Source organism: Camelus dromedarius, chromosome 35 (genome assembly GCF_036321535.1).
Source record: "Camelus dromedarius isolate mCamDro1 chromosome 35, mCamDro1.pat, whole genome shotgun sequence".
NCBI classification, from domain to species: domain Eukaryota; kingdom Metazoa; phylum Chordata; class Mammalia; order Artiodactyla; family Camelidae; genus Camelus; species Camelus dromedarius.
Genome location: NC_087470.1, coordinates 4202634 through 4226017, shown reverse-complemented (window position 1 = coordinate 4226017; position 23384 = coordinate 4202634).

Sequence of the window (23384 nt, the reverse complement as noted above, 5' to 3'; positions counted from 1 at the left end):
TTCAGTTGCAAACTCCATTCCATACATATATGAGGGGAGGTACTAGCTCCAACTCGGTTTTACAGTGAAAACTTTACTAACTTCAAACCGGCACTAGGAAACAGACTGAGAAAGCAGAGAACAAGTGTCTCCTGCAACCCGTTCCCATGGTGCTAGATGAACGAACGTCTCTCCACTTGCTCAGTTCTGAGAGATAAGTGTGTGTGAAAGCCGTCCTTCACCTAGCTTGTGGGAACACAAAGTTTCTTTTCAGTTGCAAACTCCATTTCATACATATATATGGGGAGGTACTAGCTCCAACTCGGTTTGACAGTGAAAACTGCAGGAACTTCAAACCGACACTAGGAAACAGACTGAGAAAGCAGAGAAAAAGTGTCTCCTGCAACCCGTTAACTTTGTGCTAGATGAACGAACGTGTCTCCACTTTCTCAGTTCTGAGAGATATGTGTGTGTGAAAGCCGTCCTTCAACTAGCTTGTTGGGAATACAAAGTTTCTTTTCAGTTGCAAGCTCCATTCCATACATATATATGGGTAGGTACTATCTCCAACTCGGTTTTACAGTGAAAACTTTACTAACTTCAAACCGGCACTAGGAAACAGACTGAGAAAGCAGAGAAAAAGGGTCTCCTGCAACCCGATCCCTTGGTGCTAGATGAACGAACGTCTCTCCACTTGCTCAGTTCTGAGAGATAAGTGTGTGTTAAAGCCGTCCTTCAACTAGCTTCTTGGGAACACAAACTTTCTTTTCAGTTGCAAACTCCATTCCATACATATATATGGGGAGGTACTAGCTCCAACTCGGTTTTACAGTGAAAACTGCAGGAACTTCAAACCGGCACTAGGAAACAGACTGAGAAAGCAGAGAAAATGTGTCTCCTGCAACCCGTTCCCTTGGTGCTAGATGAACGAACGTCTCTCCACTTGCTCAGTTCTGAGAGATAAGTGTGTGTGAAAGCCGTCCTTCACCTAGCTTGTGGGAACACAAAGTTTCTTTTCAGTTGAAACTCCATTCCATACATATATATGGGGAGGTACTAGCTCCAACTCGGTTTGACAGTGAAAACTGCAGGAACTTCAAACCGGCACTAGGAAACAGACTGAGAAAGCAGAGAAAAAGTGTCTCCTGCAACCCGTTCCCTTGGTTCTAGATGAACGAACGTCTCTCCACTTGCTCAGTTCTGAGAGGTAAGTGTGTGTGAAAGCCGTCCTTCACCTAGCTTGTGGGAACACAAAGTTTCTTTTCAGTTGCAATCTCCATTCCATACATATATATGGGGAGGTACTAGCTCCAACTCGGTTTTACAGTGAAAACTGCAGGAACTTCAAACCGGCACTAGGAAACAGACTTAGAATGCAGAGAAAAAGTGTCTCCTGCAACCCGTTCCCCAGGTGCTAGATGAACGAACGTCTCTCCACTTTCTCAGTTCTGAGAGATATGTGTGTGTGAAAGCCGTACTTCACCTAGCTTGTTGGGAACACAAAGTATCTTTTCAGTTGCAAACTCCATTCCATACATATATATGGGTAGGTACTATCTCCAACTCGGTTTTACATTGAAAACTTTACTAACTTCAAACCGGCACTAGGAAACAGACTGAGAAAACAGAGAAAAAGGGTCTCCTGCAACCCGTTCCCTTGGTGCTAGATGAACGAACGTGTCTCCACTTGCTCAGTTCTGAGAGATAAGTGTGTGTGAAAGCCGTCCTTCACCTAGCTTGTGGGAACACAAAGTTTCTTTTCAGTTGCAATCTCCATTCCATACATATATATGGGGAGGTACTAGCTCCAACTCGGTTTTACAGTGAAAACTGCAGGAACTTCAAAACGGCACTAGGAAACAGACTGTGAAAGCAGAGAAAAATGTCTCCTGCAACCCGTTCCCTTGGTGCTAGATGAACGAACGTCTCTCCACTTGCTCAGTTCTGAGAGATAAGTGTGTGTGAAAGCCGTCCTTCACTTAGCTTGTTGGGAACACAAAGTTTCTTTTCAGTTGCAAACTCCATTCCATACATATATATGGGGAGGTACTAGCTCCAACTCGGTTTGACAGTGAAAACTGCAGGAACATCAAACCGGCACTAGGAAACAGACTGAGAAATCAGAGAAAAAGTGTCCCCTGCAACTCTTTTTCATGGTGCTAGATGAACGAACGTCTCTCCACTTGCTCAGTTCTGACAGATAAGTGTGTGTGAAAGCCGTCCTTCACCTAGCTTGTTGGGAACACAAAGTTTCTTTTCAGTTGCAAACTCCATTCCATACATATATATGGGGAGGTACTAGCTCCAACTCGGTTTGACAGTGAAAACTACAGGAACTTCAAACCGACACTAAGAAACAGACTGAGAAAGCAGAGAAAAAGTGTCTCCTGCAACCCGTTCCCTTGGTGCTAGATGAACGAACGTCTCTCCACTTGCTCAGTTCAGAGAGGTAAGTGTGTGTGAAAGCCGTCCTTCAACTAGCTTGTAGGGAACACAAAGTTTCTTTTCAGTTGCAAACTCCATTCCATACATATATATGGGGTGGTACTAGCTCCAACTCGGTTTGACAGTGAAAACTGCAGGAACTTCAAACCGGCACTAGGAAACAGACTGAGAATGCAGAGAAAAAGTGTCTCCTGCAACCCTTTCCCATGGTGCTAGATGAACGAACGTCTCTCCAATTGCTCAGTTCTGAGAGGTAAGTGTGTGTGAAAGCCGTCCTTCACCTAGCTAGTTGGGAACACAAAGTTTCTTTTCAGTTGCAAACTCCATTCCATACATATATATGGGGAGGTACTAGCTCCAACTCGGTTTGACAGTGAGAACTGCAAGAACTTCCAACCGGCACTAGGAAACAGACTTAGAAAACAGAGAATAAGTGTCTCCTGCAACCCGTTCCCCTGGTTCTAGATGAACGAACGTCTCTCCACTTTCTCAGTTCTGAGAGATATGTGTGTGTGAAAGCCGTCCTTCACCTAGCTTGTTGGGAACACAAAGTATCTTTTCAGTTGCAAACTCCATTCCATACATATATATGGGTAGGTACTATCTCCAACTCGGTTTTACAGTGAAAACTTTACTAACTTCAAACCGGCACTAGGAAAGAGACTGAGAATGCAGAGAAAAAGGGTCTCCTGCAACCCGTTCCCTTGGTGCTAGATGAACGAACGTGTCTCCACTTGCTCAGTTCTGAGAGATAAGTGTGTGTGAAAGCCGTCCTTCACCTAGCTTGTGGGAACACAAAGTTTCTTTTCAGTTGCAATCTCCATTCCATACATATATATGGGGAGGTACAAGCTCCAACTCGGTTTGACAGTGAAAACTGCAGGAACTTCAAACCGGCACTAGGAAACAGACTGTGAAAGCAGAGAAAAATGTCTCCTGCAACCCGTTCCCTTGGTGCTAGATGAACGAACGTCTCTCCACTTGCTCAGTTCTGAGAGATAAGTGTGTGTGAAAGCCGTCCTTCACCTAGCTTGTTGGGAACACAAAGTTTCTTTTCAGTTGCAAACTCCATTCCATACATATATATGGGGAGGTACTAGCTCCAACTCGGTTTGACAGTGAAAACTGCAGGAACTTCAAACCGACACTAGGAAACAGACTGAGAAAGCAGAGAAAAAGTGTCTCCTGCAACCCGTTCCCTTGGTGCTAGATGAACGAACGTCTCTCCACTTGCTCAGTTCTGAGAGATAAGTGTGTGTGAAAGCCGTCCTTCACCTAGCTTGTTGGGAACACAAAGTTTCTTTTCAGTTGCAAACTCCATTCCATACATATATATGGGGAGGTACTAGCTCCAACTCCGTTTGACAGTGATAACTGCAGGAACTTCAAACCGGCACTAGGAAACAGACTGAGAATGCAGAGAAAAAGTGTCTCCTGCAACCCTTTCCCATGGTGCTAGATGAACGAACGTCTCTCCACTTGCTCAGTTCTGAGAGGTAAGTGTGTGTGAAAGCCGTCCTTCACCTAGCTTGTGGGAACACAAAGTTTCTTTTCAGTTGCAATCTCCATTCCATACATATATATGTGGAGGTACGAGCTCCAACTCGGTTTTACAGTGAAAACTGCAGGAACTTCAAACCGGCACTAGGAAACAGACTGAGAAAGCAGAGAAAAAGTGTCTCCTGCAACCCGTTCCCTTGGTGCTAGATGAACGAACGTGTCTCCACTTGCTCAGTTCTGAGAGATAAGTGTGTGTGAAAGCCTTCCTTCACCTAGCTTGTTGGGAACACAAAGTTTCTTTTCAGTTGCAAACTCCATTCCATACATATATGTGGGGAGGTATAAGCTCCAACTCGTTTTGACAGTGAAAACTGCAGGAACATCAAACCGGCACTAGGAAACAGACTGAGAAATCAGAGAAAAAGTGTCCCCTGCAACCCGTTCCCATGGTGCTAGATGAACGAACGTCTCTCCACTTGCTCAGTTCTGAGAGATAATTGTGTGTGAATGCCGTACTTCACCTAGCTTGTTGGGAACACAAAGTTTCTTTTCAGTTGCAAACTCCATTCCATACATATATATGGGGAGGTACTAGCTCCAACTCGGTTTGACAGTGAATACTGCAGGAACTTCAAACCGACCCTAGGAAACAGACTGAGAAAGCAGAGAAAAAGTGTCTCCTCCAACCGTTCCCTTGGTGCTAGATGAACGAACGTCTCTCCACTTGCTCAGTTCTGAGAGGTAAGTGTGTGTGAAAGCCGTCCTTCACCTAGCTTGTTGGGAACACAAAGTTTCTTTTCAGTTGCAAACTCCATTCCATACATATATATGGGGAGGTACTAGCTCCAACTCCGTTTGACAGTGATAACTGCAGGAACTTCAAACCGGCACTAGGAAACAGACTGAGAATGCAGAGAAAAAGTGTCTCCTGCAACCCTTTCCCATGGTGCTAGATGAACGAACGTCTCTCCACTTGCTCAGTTCTGAGAGGTAAGTGTGTGTGAAAGCCGTCCTTCACCTAGCTTGTGGGAACACAAAGTTTCTTTTCAGTTGCAATCTCCATTCCATACATATATATGTGGAGGTACGAGCTCCAACTCGGTTTTACAGTGAAAACTGCAGGAACTTCAAACCGGCACTAGGAAACAGACTGAGAAAGCAGAGAAAAAGTGTCTCCTGCAACCCGTTCCCTTGGTGCTAGATGAACGAACGTGTCTCCACTTGCTCAGTTCTGAGAGATAAGTGTGTGTGAAAGCCTTCCTTCACCTAGCTTGTTGGGAACACAAAGTTTCTTTTCAGTTGCAAACTCCATTCCATACATATATGTGGGGAGGTATAAGCTCCAACTCGTTTTGACAGTGAAAACTGCAGGAACATCAAACCGGCACTAGGAAACAGACTGAGAAATCAGAGAAAAAGTGTCCCCTGCAACCCGTTCCCATGGTGCTAGATGAACGAACGTCTCTCCACTTGCTCAGTTCTGAGAGATAATTGTGTGTGAATGCCGTACTTCACCTAGCTTGTTGGGAACACAAAGTTTCTTTTCAGTTGCAAACTCCATTCCATACATATATATGGGGAGGTACTAGCTCCAACTCGGTTTTACAGTGAAAACTGCAGGAACTTCAAACCGGCACTAGGAAACAGACTGTGAAAGCAGAGAAAAAGTGTCTCCTGCAACCCGTTCCCTTGGTGCTAGATGAACGAACGTGTCTCCAATTTCTCAGTTCTGAGAGATATGTGTGTGTGAAAGCCGTCCTTCACCTAGCTTGTTGTTAACACAAAGTTTCTTTTCAGTTGCAAACTCCATTCCATACATATATGAGGGGAGGTACTAGCTCCAACTCGGTTTTACAGTGAAAACTTTACTAACTTCAAACCGGCACTAGGAAACAGACTGAGAAAGCAGAGAACAAGTGTCTCCTGCAACCCGTTCCCATGGTGCTAGATGAACGAACGTCTCTCCACTTGCTCAGTTCTGAGAGATAAGTGTGTGTGAAAGCCGTCCTTCACCTAGCTTGTGGGAACACAAAGTTTCTTTTCAGTTGCAAACTCCATTTCATACATATATATGGGGAGGTACTAGCTCCAACTCGGTTTGACAGTGAAAACTGCAGGAACTTCAAACCGACACTAGGAAACAGACTGAGAAAGCAGAGAAAAAGTGTCTCCTGCAACCCGTTAACTTTGTGCTAGATGAACGAACGTGTCTCCACTTTCTCAGTTCTGAGAGATATGTGTGTGTGAAAGCCGTCCTTCAACTAGCTTGTTGGGAATACAAAGTTTCTTTTCAGTTGCAAGCTCCATTCCATACATATATATGGGTAGGTACTATCTCCAACTCGGTTTTACAGTGAAAACTTTACTAACTTCAAACCGGCACTAGGAAACAGACTGAGAAAGCAGAGAAAAAGGGTCTCCTGCAACCCGATCCCTTGGTGCTAGATGAACGAACGTCTCTCCACTTGCTCAGTTCTGAGAGATAAGTGTGTGTTAAAGCCGTCCTTCAACTAGCTTCTTGGGAACACAAACTTTCTTTTCAGTTGCAAACTCCATTCCATACATATATATGGGGAGGTACTAGCTCCAACTCGGTTTTACAGTGAAAACTGCAGGAACTTCAAACCGGCACTAGGAAACAGACTGAGAAAGCAGAGAAAATGTGTCTCCTGCAACCCGTTCCCTTGGTGCTAGATGAACGAACGTCTCTCCACTTGCTCAGTTCTGAGAGATAAGTGTGTGTGAAAGCCGTCCTTCACCTAGCTTGTGGGAACACAAAGTTTCTTTTCAGTTGAAACTCCATTCCATACATATATATGGGGAGGTACTAGCTCCAACTCGGTTTGACAGTGAAAACTGCAGGAACTTCAAACCGGCACTAGGAAACAGACTGAGAAAGCAGAGAAAAAGTGTCTCCTGCAACCCGTTCCCTTGGTTCTAGATGAACGAACGTCTCTCCACTTGCTCAGTTCTGAGAGGTAAGTGTGTGTGAAAGCCGTCCTTCACCTAGCTTGTGGGAACACAAAGTTTCTTTTCAGTTGCAATCTCCATTCCATACATATATATGGGGAGGTACTAGCTCCAACTCGGTTTTACAGTGAAAACTGCAGGAACTTCAAACCGGCACTAGGAAACAGACTTAGAATGCAGAGAAAAAGTGTCTCCTGCAACCCGTTCCCCAGGTGCTAGATGAACGAACGTCTCTCCACTTTCTCAGTTCTGAGAGATATGTGTGTGTGAAAGCCGTACTTCACCTAGCTTGTTGGGAACACAAAGTATCTTTTCAGTTGCAAACTCCATTCCATACATATATATGGGTAGGTACTATCTCCAACTCGGTTTTACATTGAAAACTTTACTAACTTCAAACCGGCACTAGGAAACAGACTGAGAAAACAGAGAAAAAGGGTCTCCTGCAACCCGTTCCCTTGGTGCTAGATGAACGAACGTGTCTCCACTTGCTCAGTTCTGAGAGATAAGTGTGTGTGAAAGCCGTCCTTCACCTAGCTTGTGGGAACACAAAGTTTCTTTTCAGTTGCAATCTCCATTCCATACATATATATGGGGAGGTACTAGCTCCAACTCGGTTTTACAGTGAAAACTGCAGGAACTTCAAAACGGCACTAGGAAACAGACTGTGAAAGCAGAGAAAAATGTCTCCTGCAACCCGTTCCCTTGGTGCTAGATGAACGAACGTCTCTCCACTTGCTCAGTTCTGAGAGATAAGTGTGTGTGAAAGCCGTCCTTCACTTAGCTTGTTGGGAACACAAAGTTTCTTTTCAGTTGCAAACTCCATTCCATACATATATATGGGGAGGTACTAGCTCCAACTCGGTTTGACAGTGAAAACTGCAGGAACATCAAACCGGCACTAGGAAACAGACTGAGAAATCAGAGAAAAAGTGTCCCCTGCAACTCTTTTTCATGGTGCTAGATGAACGAACGTCTCTCCACTTGCTCAGTTCTGACAGATAAGTGTGTGTGAAAGCCGTCCTTCACCTAGCTTGTTGGGAACACAAAGTTTCTTTTCAGTTGCAAACTCCATTCCATACATATATATGGGGAGGTACTAGCTCCAACTCGGTTTGACAGTGAAAACTACAGGAACTTCAAACCGACACTAAGAAACAGACTGAGAAAGCAGAGAAAAAGTGTCTCCTGCAACCCGTTCCCTTGGTGCTAGATGAACGAACGTCTCTCCACTTGCTCAGTTCAGAGAGGTAAGTGTGTGTGAAAGCCGTCCTTCACCTAGCTTGTAGGGAACACAAAGTTTCTTTTCAGTTGCAAACTCCATTCCATACATATATATGGGGTGGTACTAGCTCCAACTCGGTTTGACAGTGAAAACTGCAGGAACTTCAAACCGGCACTAGGAAACAGACTGAGAATGCAGAGAAAAAGTGTCTCCTGCAACCCTTTCCCATGGTGCTAGATGAACGAACGTCTCTCCATTTGCTCAGTTCTGAGAGGTAAGTGTGTGTGAAAGCCGTCCTTCACCTAGCTAGTTGGGAACACAAAGTTTCTTTTCAGTTGCAAACTCCATTCCATACATATATATGGGGAGGTACTAGCTCCAACTCGGTTTGACAGTGAGAACTGCAAGAACTTCCAACCGGCACTAGGAAACAGACTTAGAAAACAGAGAATAAGTGTCTCCTGCAACCCGTTCCCCTGGTTCTAGATGAACGAACGTCTCTCCACTTTCTCAGTTCTGAGAGATATGTGTGTGTGAAAGCCGTCCTTCACCTAGCTTGTTGGGAACACAAAGTATCTTTTCAGTTGCAAACTCCATTCCATACATATATATGGGTAGGTACTATCTCCAACTCGGTTTTACAGTGAAAACTTTACTAACTTCAAACCGGCACTAGGAAAGAGACTGAGAATGCAGAGAAAAAGGGTCTCCTGCAACCCGTTCCCTTGGTGCTAGATGAACGAACGTGTCTCCACTTGCTCAGTTCTGAGAGATAAGTGTGTGTGAAAGCCGTCCTTCACCTAGCTTGTGGGAACACAAAGTTTCTTTTCAGTTGCAATCTCCATTCCATACATATATATGGGGAGGTACAAGCTCCAACTCGGTTTGACAGTGAAAACTGCAGGAACTTCAAACCGGCACTAGGAAACAGACTGTGAAAGCAGAGAAAAATGTCTCCTGCAACCCGTTCCCTTGGTGCTAGATGAACGAACGTCTCTCCACTTGCTCAGTTCTGAGAGATAAGTGTGTGTGAAAGCCGTCCTTCACCTAGCTTGTTGGGAACACAAAGTTTCTTTTCAGTTGCAAACTCCATTCCATACATATATATGGGGAGGTACTAGCTCCAACTCGGTTTGACAGTGAAAACTGCAGGAACTTCAAACCGACACTAGGAAACAGACTGAGAAAGCAGAGAAAAAGTGTCTCCTGCAACCCGTTCCCTTGGTGCTAGATGAACGAACGTCTCTCCACTTGCTCAGTTCTGAGAGGTAAGTGTGTGTGAAAGCCGTCCTTCACCTAGCTTGTTGGGAACACAAAGTTTCTTTTCAGTTGCAAACTCCATTCCATACATATATATGGGGAGGTACTAGCTCCAACTCCGTTTGACAGTGATAACTGCAGGAACTTCAAACCGGCACTAGGAAACAGACTGAGAATGCAGAGAAAAAGTGTCTCCTGCAACCCTTTCCCATGGTGCTAGATGAATGAACGTCTCTCCACTTGCTCAGTTCTGAGAGGTAAGTGTGTGTGAAAGCCGTCCTTCACCTAGCTTGTGGGAACACAAAGTTTCTTTTCAGTTGCAATCTCCATTCCATACATATATATGTGGAGGTACGAGCTCCAACTCGGTTTTACAGTGAAAACTGCAGGAACTTCAAACCGGCACTAGGAAACAGACTGTGAAAGCAGAGAAAAAGTGTCTCCTGCAACCCGTTCCCTTGGTGCTAGATGAACGAACGTGTCTCCACTTGCTCAGTTCTGAGAGATAAGTGTGTGTGAAAGCCTTCCTTCACCTAGCTTGTTGGGAACACAAAGTTTCTTTTCAGTTGCAAACTCCATTCCATACATATATGTGGGGAGGTATAAGCTCCAACTCGTTTTGACAGTGAAAACTGCAGGAACATCAAACCGGCACTAGGAAACAGACTGAGAAATCAGAGAAAAAGTGTCCCCTGCAACCCGTTCCCATGGTGCTAGATGAACGAACGTCTCTCCACTTGCTCAGTTCTGAGAGATAATTGTGTGTGAATGCCGTACTTCACCTAGCTTGTTGGGAACACAAAGTTTCTTTTCAGTTGCAAACTCCATTCCATACATATATATGGGGAGGTACTAGCTCCAACTCGGTTTGACAGTGAATACTGCAGGAACTTCAAACCGACCCTAGGAAACAGACTGAGAAAGCAGAGAAAAAGTGTCTCCTGCAACCCGTTCCCTTGGTGCTAGATGAACGAACGTCTCTCCACTTGCTCAGTTCTGAGAGGTAAGTGTGTGTGAAAGCCGTCCTTCACCTAGCTTGTTGGGAACACAAAGTTTCTTTTCAGTTGCAAACTCCATTCCATACATATATATGGGGAGGTACTAGCTCCAACTCGGTTTGACAGTGAAAACTGCAGGAACATCAAACCGGCACTAGGAAACAGACTGAGAAATCAGAGAAAAAGTGTCCCCTGCAACTCTTTTTCATGGTGCTAGATGAACGAACGTCTCTCCACTTGCTCAGTTCTGACAGATAAGTGTGTGTGAAAGCCGTCCTTCACCTAGCTTGTTGGGAACACAAAGTTTCTTTTCAGTTGCAAACTCCATTCCATACATATATATGGGGAGGTACTAGCTCCAACTCGGTTTGACAGTGAAAACTACAGGAACTTCAAACCGACACTAAGAAACAGACTGAGAAAGCAGAGAAAAAGTGTCTCCTGCAACCCGTTCCCTTGGTGCTAGATGAACGAACGTCTCTCCACTTGCTCAGTTCAGAGAGGTAAGTGTGTGTGAAAGCCGTCCTTCACCTAGCTTGTAGGGAACACAAAGTTTCTTTTCAGTTGCAAACTCCATTCCATACATATATATGGGGTGGTACTAGCTCCAACTCGGTTTGACAGTGAAAACTGCAGGAACTTCAAACCGGCACTAGGAAACAGACTGAGAATGCAGAGAAAAAGTGTCTCCTGCAACCCTTTCCCATGGTGCTAGATGAACGAACGTCTCTCCATTTGCTCAGTTCTGAGAGGTAAGTGTGTGTGAAAGCCGTCCTTCACCTAGCTAGTTGGGAACACAAAGTTTCTTTTCAGTTGCAAACTCCATTCCATACATATATATGGGGAGGTACTAGCTCCAACTCGGTTTGACAGTGAGAACTGCAAGAACTTCCAACCGGCACTAGGAAACAGACTTAGAAAACAGAGAATAAGTGTCTCCTGCAACCCGTTCCCCTGGTTCTAGATGAACGAACGTCTCTCCACTTTCTCAGTTCTGAGAGATATGTGTGTGTGAAAGCCGTCCTTCACCTAGCTTGTTGGGAACACAAAGTATCTTTTCAGTTGCAAACTCCATTCCATACATATATATGGGTAGGTACTATCTCCAACTCGGTTTTACAGTGAAAACTTTACTAACTTCAAACCGGCACTAGGAAAGAGACTGAGAATGCAGAGAAAAAGGGTCTCCTGCAACCCGTTCCCTTGGTGCTAGATGAACGAACGTGTCTCCACTTGCTCAGTTCTGAGAGATAAGTGTGTGTGAAAGCCGTCCTTCACCTAGCTTGTGGGAACACAAAGTTTCTTTTCAGTTGCAATCTCCATTCCATACATATATATGGGGAGGTACAAGCTCCAACTCGGTTTGACAGTGAAAACTGCAGGAACTTCAAACCGGCACTAGGAAACAGACTGTGAAAGCAGAGAAAAATATCTCCTGCAACCCGTTCCCTTGGTGCTAGATGAACGAACGTCTCTCCACTTGCTCAGTTCTGAGAGATAAGTGTGTGTGAAAGCCGTCCTTCACCTAGCTTGTTGGGAACACAAAGTTTCTTTTCAGTTGCAAACTCCATTCCATACATATATATGGGGAGGTACTAGCTCCAACTCGGTTTGACAGTGAAAACTGCAGGAACTTCAAACCGACACTAGGAAACAGACTGAGAAAGCAGAGAAAAAGTGTCTCCTGCAACCCGTTCCCTTGGTGCTAGATGAACGAACGTCTCTCCACTTGCTCAGTTCTGAGAGGTAAGTGTGTGTGAAAGCCGTCCTTCACCTAGCTTGTTGGGAACACAAAGTTTCTTTTCAGTTGCAAACTCCATTCCATACATATATATGGGGAGGTACTAGCTCCAACTCCGTTTGACAGTGATAACTGCAGGAACTTCAAACCGGCACTAGGAAACAGACTGAGAATGCAGAGAAAAAGTGTCTCCTGCAACCCTTTCCCATGGTGCTAGATGAACGAACGTCTCTCCACTTGCTCAGTTCTGAGAGGTAAGTGTGTGTGAAAGCCGTCCTTCACCTAGCTTGTGGGAACACAAAGTTTCTTTTCAGTTGCAATCTCCATTCCATACATATATATGTGGAGGTACGAGCTCCAACTCGGTTTTACAGTGAAAACTGCAGGAACTTCAAACCGGCACTAGGAAACAGACTGTGAAAGCAGAGAAAAAGTGTCTCCTGCAACCCGTTCCCTTGGTGCTAGATGAACGAACGTGTCTCCACTTGCTCAGTTCTGAGAGATAAGTGTGTGTGAAAGCCTTCCTTCACCTAGCTTGTTGGGAACACAAAGTTTCTTTTCAGTTGCAAACTCCATTCCATACATATATGTGGGGAGGTATAAGCTCCAACTCGTTTTGACAGTGAAAACTGCAGGAACATCAAACCGGCACTAGGAAACAGACTGAGAAATCAGAGAAAAAGTGTCCCCTGCAACCCGTTCCCATGGTGCTAGATGAACGAACGTCTCTCCACTTGCTCAGTTCTGAGAGATAATTGTGTGTGAATGCCGTACTTCACCTAGCTTGTTGGGAACACAAAGTTTCTTTTCAGTTGCAAACTCCATTCCATACATATATATGGGGAGGTACTAGCTCCAACTCGGTTTGACAGTGAATACTGCAGGAACTTCAAACCGACCCTAGGAAACAGACTGAGAAAGCAGAGAAAAAGTGTCTCCTGCAACCCGTTCCCTTGGTGCTAGATGAACGAACGTCTCTCCACTTGCTCAGTTCTGAGAGGTAAGTGTGTGTGAAAGCCGTCCTTCACCTAGCTTGTTGGGAACACAAAGTTTCTTTTCAGTTGCAAACTCCATTCCATACATATATATGGGGAGGTACTAGCTCCAACTCCGTTTGACAGTGATAACTGCAGGAACTTCAAACCGGCACTAGGAAACAGACTGAGAATGCAGAGAAAAAGTGTCTCCTGCAACCCTTTCCCATGGTGCTAGATGAACGAACGTCTCTCCACTTGCTCAGTTCTGAGAGGTAAGTGTGTGTGAAAGCCGTCCTTCACCTAGCTTGTGGGAACACAAAGTTTCTTTTCAGTTGCAATCTCCATTCCATACATATATATGTGGAGGTACGAGCTCCAACTCGGTTTTACAGTGAAAACTGCAGGAACTTCAAACCGGCACTAGGAAACAGACTGAGAAAGCAGAGAAAAAGTGTCTCCTGCAACCCGTTCCCTTGGTGCTAGATGAACGAACGTGTCTCCACTTGCTCAGTTCTGAGAGATAAGTGTGTGTGAAAGCCTTCCTTCACCTAGCTTGTTGGGAACACAAAGTTTCTTTTCAGTTGCAAACTCCATTCCATACATATATGTGGGGAGGTATAAGCTCCAACTCGTTTTGACAGTGAAAACTGCAGGAACATCAAACCGGCACTAGGAAACAGACTGAGAAATCAGAGAAAAAGTGTCCCCTGCAACCCGTTCCCATGGTGCTAGATGAACGAACGTCTCTCCACTTGCTCAGTTCTGAGAGATAATTGTGTGTGAATGCCGTACTTCACCTAGCTTGTTGGGAACACAAAGTTTCTTTTCAGTTGCAAACTCCATTCCATACATATATATGGGGAGGTACTAGCTCCAACTCGGTTTGACAGTGAATACTGCAGGAACTTCAAACCGACCCTAGGAAACAGACTGAGAAAGCAGAGAAAAAGTGTCTCCTCCAACCGTTCCCTTGGTGCTAGATGAACGAACGTCTCTCCACTTGCTCAGTTCTGAGAGGTAAGTGTGTGTGAAAGCCATCCTTCACCTAGCTTGTTGGGAACACAAAGTTTCTTTTCAGTTGCAAACTCCATTCCATACATATATATGGGGAGGTAGTAGCTCCAACTCGGTTTGACAGTGAAAACTGCAGGAACTTCCAACCGGCACTAGGAAACAGACTGAGAAAGCAGAGAATAAGTGTCTCCTGCAACCCGTTCCCCTGGTGCTAGATGAACGAACGTCTCTCCACTTTCTCAGTTCTGAGAGATATGTGTGTGTGAAAGCCGTCCTTCACCTAGCTTGTTGGGAACACAAAGTATCTTTTCAGTTGCAAACTCCATTCCATACATATATATGGGTAGGTACTATCTCCAACTCGGTTTTACAGTGAAAACTTTACTAACTTCAAACCGGCACTAGGAAACAGACTGAGAAAGCAGAGAAAAAGGGTCTCCTGCAACCCGATCCCTTGGTGCTAGATGAACGAACGTCTCTACACTTGCTCAGTTCTGAGAGGTAAGTGTGTGTGAAAGCAGTCCTTCACCTAGCTAGTTGGGAACACAAAGTTTCTTTTCAGTTGCAAACTCCATTCCATACATATATATGGGGAGGTACTAGCTCCAACTCGTTTTGACAGTGAAAACTGCAGGAACATCAAACCGGCACTAGGAAACAGACTGAGAAATCAGAGAAAAAGTGTCCCCTGCAACCAGTTTTCATGGTGCTAGATGAACGAACGTCTCTCCACTTGCTCAGTTCTGAGAGATAAGTGTGTGTGAAAGCCGTCCTTCACCTAGCTTGTTGGGAACACAAAGTTTCTTTTCAGTTGCAAACTCCATTCCATACATATATATGGGGAGGTACTAGCTCCAACTCGGTTTGACAGTGAAAACTGCAGGAACTTCAAACCGACACTAGGAAACAGACTGAGAAAGCAGAGAAAAAGTTTCTCCTGCAACCCGTTCCCTTGGTGCTAGATGAACGAACGTCTCTCCACTTGATCAGTTCTGAGAGATATGTGTGTGTGAAAGCCGTCCTTCAACTAGCTTGTTGGGAACACAAAGTATCTTTTCAGGTGCAAACTCCATTCCATACATATATATGGGTAGGTACTATCTCCAACTCGGTTTTACAGTGAAAACTTTACTAACTTCAAACCGGCACTAGGAAACAGACTGAGAAAGCAGAGAAAAAGTGTCTCCTGCAACCCGTTCCCTTGGTGCTAGATGAACGAACGTCTCTCCCCTTGCTCAGTTCTGAGAGGTACGTGTGTGTGAAAGCCGTCCTTCACCTAGCTTGTTGGGAACACAAAGTTTCTTTTCAGTTGCAAACTCCATTCCATACATATATATGGGGAGGTACTAGCTCCAACTCGGTTTGACAGTGAAAACTGCAGGAACTTCAAACCGGCACTAGGAAACAGACTGAGAAAGCAGAGAAAAAGTGTCTCCTGCAACCCGTTCCCTTGGTGCTAGATGAACGAACGTCTCTCCACTTGCTCAGTTCTGAGAGGTAAGTGTGTGTGAAAGCCGTCCTTCACCTAGCTTGTGGGAACACAAAGTTTCTTTTCAGTTGCAATCTCCATTCCATACAAATATATGGGGAGGTACTATCTCCAACTCGGTTTTACAGTGAAAACTTTACTAACTTCAAACCGGCACTAGGAAACAGACTGAGAAAGCAGAGAAAAAGTGTCTCCTGCAACCCGTTCCCTTGGTGCTAGATGAACGAACGTCTCTCCCCTTGCTCAGTTCTGAGAGGTACGTGTGTGTGAAAGCCGTCCTTCACCTAGCTTGTTGGGAACACAAAGTTTCTTTTCAGTTGCAAACTCCATTCCATACATATATATGGGGAGGTACTAGCTCCAACTCGGTTTGACAGTGAAAACTGCAGGAACTTCAAACCGGCACTAGGAAACAGACTGAGAAAGCAGAGAAAAAGTGTCTCCTGCAACCCGTTCCCTTGGTGCTAGATGAACGAACGTCTCTCCACTTGCTCAGTTCTGAGAGGTAAGTGTGTGTGAAAGCCGTCCTTCACCTAGCTTGTGGGAACACAAAGTTTCTTTTCAGTTGCAATCTCCATTCCATACAAATATATGGGGAGGTACTATCTCCAACTCGGTTTTACAGTGAAAACTTTACTAACTTCAAACCGGCACTAGGAAACAGACTGAGAAAGCAGAGAAAAAGGGTCTCCTGCAACCCGTTCCCTTGGTGCTAGATGAACGAACGTGTCTCCACTTGCTCAGTTCTGAGAGATAAGTGTGTGTGAAAGCCGTCCTTCACCTAGCTTGTTGGGAACACAAAGTTTCTTTTCAGTTGCAAACTCCATTCCATACATATATATGGGGAGGTACTAGCTCCAACTCGGTTTCACAGTGAAAACTGCAGGAACTTCAAACCGACACTAGGAAACAGACTGAGAAAGCAGAGAAAAAGTGTCTCCTGCAACCCGTTCCCTTGGTGCTAGATGAACGAACGTCTCTCCCCTTGCTCAATTCTGAGAGGTAAGTGTGTGTGAAAGCCGTCCTTCACCTAGCTTGTTGGGAACACAAAGTTTCTTTTCAGTTGCAAACTCCATTCCATACATATATATGGGGAGGTACTAGCTCCAACTCGGTTTGACAGTGAAAACTGCAGGAACTTCAAACCGACACTAGGAAACAGACTGAGAAAGCAGAGAAAAAGTGTCTCCTGCAACCCGTTCCCTTGGTGCTAGATGAACGAACGTCTCTCCCCTTGCTCAGTTCTGAGAGGTAAGTGTGTGTGAAAGCCGTCCTTCACCTAGCTTGTTGGGAACACAAAGTTTCTTTTCAGTTGCAAACTCCATTCCATACATATATATGGGGAGGTACTAGCTCCAACTCGGTTTTACAGTGAAAACTGCAGGAACTTCAAACCGGCACTAGGAAACAGACTGAGAATGCAGAGAAAAAGTGTCTCCTGCAACCCTTTCCCATGTTGCTAGATGAACGAACGTCTCTCCACTTGCTCAGTTCTGAGAGGTAAGTGTGTGTGAAAGCCGTCCTTCACCTAGCTTGTTGGGAACACAAAGTTTCTTTTCAGTTGCAAACTCCATTCCATACATATATATGGGGAGGTAGTAGCTCCAACTCGGTTTGACAGTGAAAACTGCAGGAACTTCAAACCGGCACTAGGAAACAGACTGAGAATGCAGAGAAAAAGTGTCTCCTGCAACCCTTTCCCATGGTGCTAGATGAACGAACGTCTCTCCACTTGCTCAGTTCTGAGAGGTAAGTGTGTGTGAAAGCCGTCCTTCACCTAGCTTGTGGGAACACAAAGTTTCTTTTCAGTTGCAAACTCCATTCCATACATATATATGGGGAGGTAGTAGCTCCAACTCGGTTTGACAGTGAAAACTGCAGGAACTTCAAACCGGCACTTGGAAACAGACTGAGAATGCAGAGAAAAAGTGTCTCCTGCAACCCTTTCCCATGGTGCTAGATGAACGAACGTCTCTCCACTTGCTCAGTTCTGAGAGTTAAGTGTGTGTGAAAGCCGTCCTTCACCTAGCTTGTGGGAACACAAAGTTTCTTTTCAGTTGCAAACTCCATTCCATACATATATATGGGGAGGTAGTAGCTCCAACTCGGTTTGACAGTGAAAACTGCAGGAACTTCATACCGGCACTAGGAAACAGACTGAGAATGCAGAGAAAAAGTGTCTCCTGCCACCATTTCCCATGGTGCTAGATGAACGAACGTCTCTCCACTTGCTCAGTTCTGAGAGGTAAGTGTGTGTGAAAGCCGTCCTTCACCTAGCTTTTGGGAACACAAAGTTTCTTTTCAGTTGCAAACTCCATTCCATACATATATATGGGGAGGTACTAGCTCCAACTCGGTTTGACAGTGAAAACTGCAGGAACTTCAAACCGGCACTAGGAAACAGACTGAGAAAGCAGAGAAAAAGTGTCTCCTGCAACCCGTTCCCCTGGTGCTAGATGAACGAACGTCTCTCCACTTTCTCATTTCTGAGAGATATGTGTGTGTGAAAGCCGTCCTTCACCTAGCTTGTTGGGAACACAAAGTATCTTTTCAGTTGCAAACTCCATTCCATACATATATATGGGTAGGTACTATCTCCAACTCGGTTTTACAGTGAAAACTTTACTAACTTCAAACCGGCACTAGGAAACAGACTGAGAAAGCAGAGAAAAAGGGTCTCCTGCAACCCGTTCCCTTGGTGCTAGATGAACGAACGTCTCTCCACTTGCTCAGTTCTGAGAGATAAGTGTGTGTGAAAGCCGTCCTTCACCTAGCTTGTTGGGAACACAAAGTTTCTTTTCAGTTGCAAACTCCATTCCATACATACATATGGGGAGGTACTAGCTCCAACTCGGTTTGACAGTGAAAACTGCAGGAACTTCAAACCGACACTAGGAAACAGACTGAGAAAGCAGAGAAAAAGTGTCTCCTGCAACCCGTTCCCTTGGTGCTAGATGAACGAACGTCTCTCCACTTGCTCAGTTCTGAGAGGTAAGTGTGTGTGAAAGCCGTCCTTCACCTAGCTTGTTGGGAACACAAAGTTTCTTTTCAGTTGCAAACTCCATTCCATACATATATATGGGGAGGTACTAGCTCCAACTCCGTTTGACAGTGATAACTGCAGGAACTTCAAACCGGCACTAGGAAACAGACTGAGAATGCAGAGAAAAAGTGTCTCCTGCAACCCTTTCCCATTTTGCTAGATGAACGAACGTCTCTCCACTTGCTCAGTTCTGAGAGGTAAGTGTGTGTGAAAGCCGTCCTTCACCTACCTTGTGGGAACACAAAGTTTCTTTTCAGTTGCAATCTCCATTCCATACATATATATGGGGAGGTACTAGCTCCAACTCGGTTTTACAGTGAAAACTGCAGGAACTTCAAACCGGCACTAGGAAACAGACTGAGAAAGCAGAGAAAAAGTGTCTCCTGCAACCCGTTCCCTTGGTGCTAGATGAACGAACGTGTCTCCACTTGCTCAGTTCTGAGAGATAAGTGTGTGTGAAAGCCGTCCTTCACCTAGCTTGTTGGGAACACAAAGTTTCTTTTCAGTTGCAAACTCCATTCCATACATATATATGGGGAGGTATAAGCTCCAACTCGTTTTGACAGTGAAAACTGCAGGAACATCAAACCGGCACTAGGAAACAGACTGAGAAATCAGAGAAAAAGTGTCCCCTGCAACCCGTTCCCATGGTGCTAGATGAACGAACGTCTCTCCACTTGCTCAGTTCTGAGAGATAATTGTGTGTGAATGCCGTACTTCACCTAGCTTGTTGGGAACACAAAGTTTCTTTTCAGTTGCAAACTCCATTCCATACATATATATGGGGAGGTACTAGCTCCAACTCGGTTTGACAGTGAAAACTGCAGGAACTTCAAACCGACACTAGGAAACAGACTGAGAAAGCAGAGAAAAAGTGTCTCCTGCAACCGTTCCCTTGGTGCTAGATGAACGAACGTCTCTCCACTTGCTCAGTTCTGAGAGGTAAGTGTGTGTGAAAGCCATCCTTCACCTAGCTTGTTGGGAACACAAAGTTTCTTTTCAGTTGCAAACTCCATTCCATACATATATATGGGGAGGTAGTAGCTCCAACTCGGTTTGACAGTGAAAACTGCAGGAACTTCCAACCGGCACTAGGAAACAGACTGAGAAAGCAGAGAATAAGTGTCTCCTGCAACCCGTTCCCCTGGTGCTAGATGAACGAACGTCTCTCCACTTTCTCAGTTCTGAGAGATATGTGTGTGTGAAAGCCGTCCTTCACCTAGCTTGTTGGGAACACAAAGTATCTTTTCAGTTGCAAACTCCATTCCATACATATATATGGGTAGGTACTATCTCCAACTCGGTTTTACAGTGAAAACTTTACTAACTTCAAACCGGCACTAGGAAACAGACTGGGAAAGCAGAGAAAAAGGGTCTCCTGCAACCCGATCCCTTGGTGCTAGATGAACGAACGTCTCTACACTTGCTCAGTTCTGAGAGGTAAGTGTGTGTGAAAGCAGTCCTTCACCTAGCTAGTTGGGAACACAAAGTTTCTTTTCAGTTGCAAACTCCATTCCATACATATATATGGGGAGGTACTAGCTCCAACTCGGTTTGACAGTGAAAACTGCAGGAACTTCAAACCGGCACTAGGAAATAGACTGAGAAAGCAGAGAAAAAGTGTCTCCTGCAACCCGTTCCCATGGTGCTAGATGAACGAAAGTGTCTCCACTTGCTCAGTTCTGAGAGATAAGTGTGTGTGAAAGCCGTCCTTCACCTAGCTTGTGGGAACACAAAGATTCTTTTCAGTTGCAAACTCCATTCCATACATATATATGGGGAGTTACTAGCTCCAACTCGTTTTGACAGTGAAAACTGCAGGAACATCAAACCGGCACTAGGAAACAGACTGAGAAATCAGAGAAAAAGTGTCCCCTGCAACCAGTTTTCATGGTGCTAGATGAACGAACGTCTCTCCACTTGCTCAGTTCTGAGAGATAAGTGTGTGTGAAAGCCGTCCTTCACCTAGCTTGTTGGGAACACAAAGTTTCTTTTCAGTTGCAAACTCCATTCCATACATATATATGGGGAGGTACTAGCTCCAACTCGGTTTGACAGTGAAAACTGCAGGAACTTCAAACCGACACTAGGAAACAGACTGAGAAAGCAGAGAAAAAGTTTCTCCTGCAACCCGTTCCCTTGGTGCTAGATGAACGAACGTCTCTCCACTTGATCAGTTCTGAGAGATATGTGTGTGTGAAAGCCGTCCTTCAACTAGCTTGTTGGGAACACAAAGTATCTTTTCAGGTGCAAACTCCATTCCATACATATATATAGGGTAGGTACTATCTCCAACTCGGTTTTACAGTGAAAACTTTACTGACTTCAAACCGGCACTAGGAAACAGACTGAGAAAGCAGAGAAAAAGGGTCTCCTGCAACCCGATCCCTTGATGCTAGATGAACGAACGTCTGTCCACTTGCTCAGTTCTGAGAGATAAGTGTGTGTTAAAGCCGTCCTTCACCTAGCTTGTTGGGAACACAAACTTTCTTTTCAGTTGCAATCTCCATTCCATACATATATATGGTGAGGTACTATCTCCAACTCGGTTTTACAGTGAAAACTGCAGGAACTTCAAACCGGCACTAGGAAACAGACGGAGAAAGCAGAGAAAAAGTGTCTCCTGCAACCCGTTCCCTTGGTGCTAGATGAACGAAACTCTCTCCACTTGCTCAGTTCTGAGAGATACGTGTGTGTGAAAGCCGTCCTTCACCTAGCTTGTTGGAAACACAAAGTTTCTTTTCAGTTGCAAACTCCATTCCATACATATATATGGGTAGGTACTAGCTCCAACTCGGTTTGACAGTGAAAACTGCAGGAAATTCAAACCGGCACTAGGAAACAGACTGAGAAAGCAGAGAAAAAGTGTATCCTGCAACCCGTTCATTTGGTGCTAGATGAACGAACGTCTATCCAATTTCTCAGTTCTGAGAGATAAGTGTGTGTGAAAGCCGACCTCCACCTAGCTTGTTGGGAACACAAAGTTACTTTTCAGTTGCCATCTCCATTCCATATATATATATGGGTAGGTACTAGCTCCAACTCGGTTTGACAGTGAGAACTGCAGGAACGTCAACCCGGCACTAGGAAACAGACTGAGAAAGCAGAGAAAAAGTGTCTCCTGCAACCCGATCCCTTGGTGCTAGATGAACGAACGTCTCTACACTTGCTCAGTTCTGAGAGGTAAGTGTGTGTGAAAGCCGTCCTTCACCTAGCTAGTTGGGAACACAAAGTTTCTTTTCAGTTGCAAACTCCATTCCATACATATATATGGGGAGGTACTAGCTCCAACTCGGTTTGACAGTGAAAACTGCAGGAACTTCAAACCGGCACTAGGAAATAGACTGAGAAAGCAGAGAAAAAGTGTCTCCTGCAACCCGTTCCCATGGTGCTAGATGAACGAACGTCTCTCCACTTGCTCAGTTCTGAGAGATAAGTGTGTGTGAAAGCCGTCCTTCACCTAGCTTGTGGGAACACAAAGTTTCTTTTCAGTTGCAAACTCCATTCCATAAATATATATGGGGAGGTACAAGCTCCAACTCGTTTTGACAGTGAAAACTGCAGGAACATCAAACCGGCACTAGGAAACAGACTGAGAAAGCAGAGAAAAAGTGTCTCCGGCAACCCGTTCCCATGGTGCTAGATGAACGAACGTCTCTCCACTTGCTCAGTTCTGAGAGATAATTGTGTGTGAAAGCCGTACTTCACCTAGGTTGTTGGGAACACAAAGTTTCTTTTCAGTTGCAAACTCCATTCCATACATATATATGGGGAGGTAGTAGCTCCAAATCTTTTTTACGGTGAAAACTGCAGGAACTTCAAACCGGCACTAGGAAACAGACTTAGAAAGAAGAGAAAAAGTGTCTCCTGCAACCCGTTCCCTTGGTGCTAGATGAACGAACGTGTCTCCACTTGCTCAGTTCTGAGAGATAAGTGTGTGTGAAAGCCGTCCTTCACCTAGCTTGGGGGAACACAAAGTTTCTTTTCAGTTGCAATCTCCATTCCATACATATATATGGGGAGGTACTAGCTCCAACTCGGTTTTACAGTGAAAAGTGCAGGAACTTCAAACCGGCACTAGGAAACAGACTGTGAAAGCAGAGAAAAAGTGTCTCCTGCAACCCGTTCCCTTGGTGCTAGATGAACGAACGTCTCTCCACTTGCTCAGTTCTGAGAGATAAGTGTGTGTGAAAGCCGTCCTTCACCTAGCTTGTTGGGAACACAAAGTTTCTTTTCAGTTGCAAACTCCATTCCATACATATATATGGGGAGTTACTAGCTCCAACTCGTTTTGACAGTGAAAACTGCAGGAACATCAAACCGGCACTAGGAAACAGACTGAGAAATCAGAGAAAAAGTGTCCCCTGCAACCAGTTTTCATGGTGCTAGATGAACGAACGTGTCTCCACTTTCTCAGTTCTGAGAGATAAGTGTGTGTGAAAGCCGTCCTTCACCTAGCTTGTTGGGAACACAAAGTTTCTTTTCAGTTGCAAACTCCATTCCATACATATATATGGGGAGGTACTAGCTCCAACTCGGTTTGACAGTGAAAACTGCAGGAACTTCAAACCGACACTAGGAAACAGACTGAGAAAGCAGAGAAAAAGTGTCTCCTGCAACCCGTTCCCTTGGTGCTAGATGAACGAACGTCTCTCCACTTTCTCAGTTCTGAGAGATATGTGTGTGTGAAAGCCGTCCTTCAACTAGCTTGTTGGGAACACAAAGTATCTTTTCAGTTGCAAA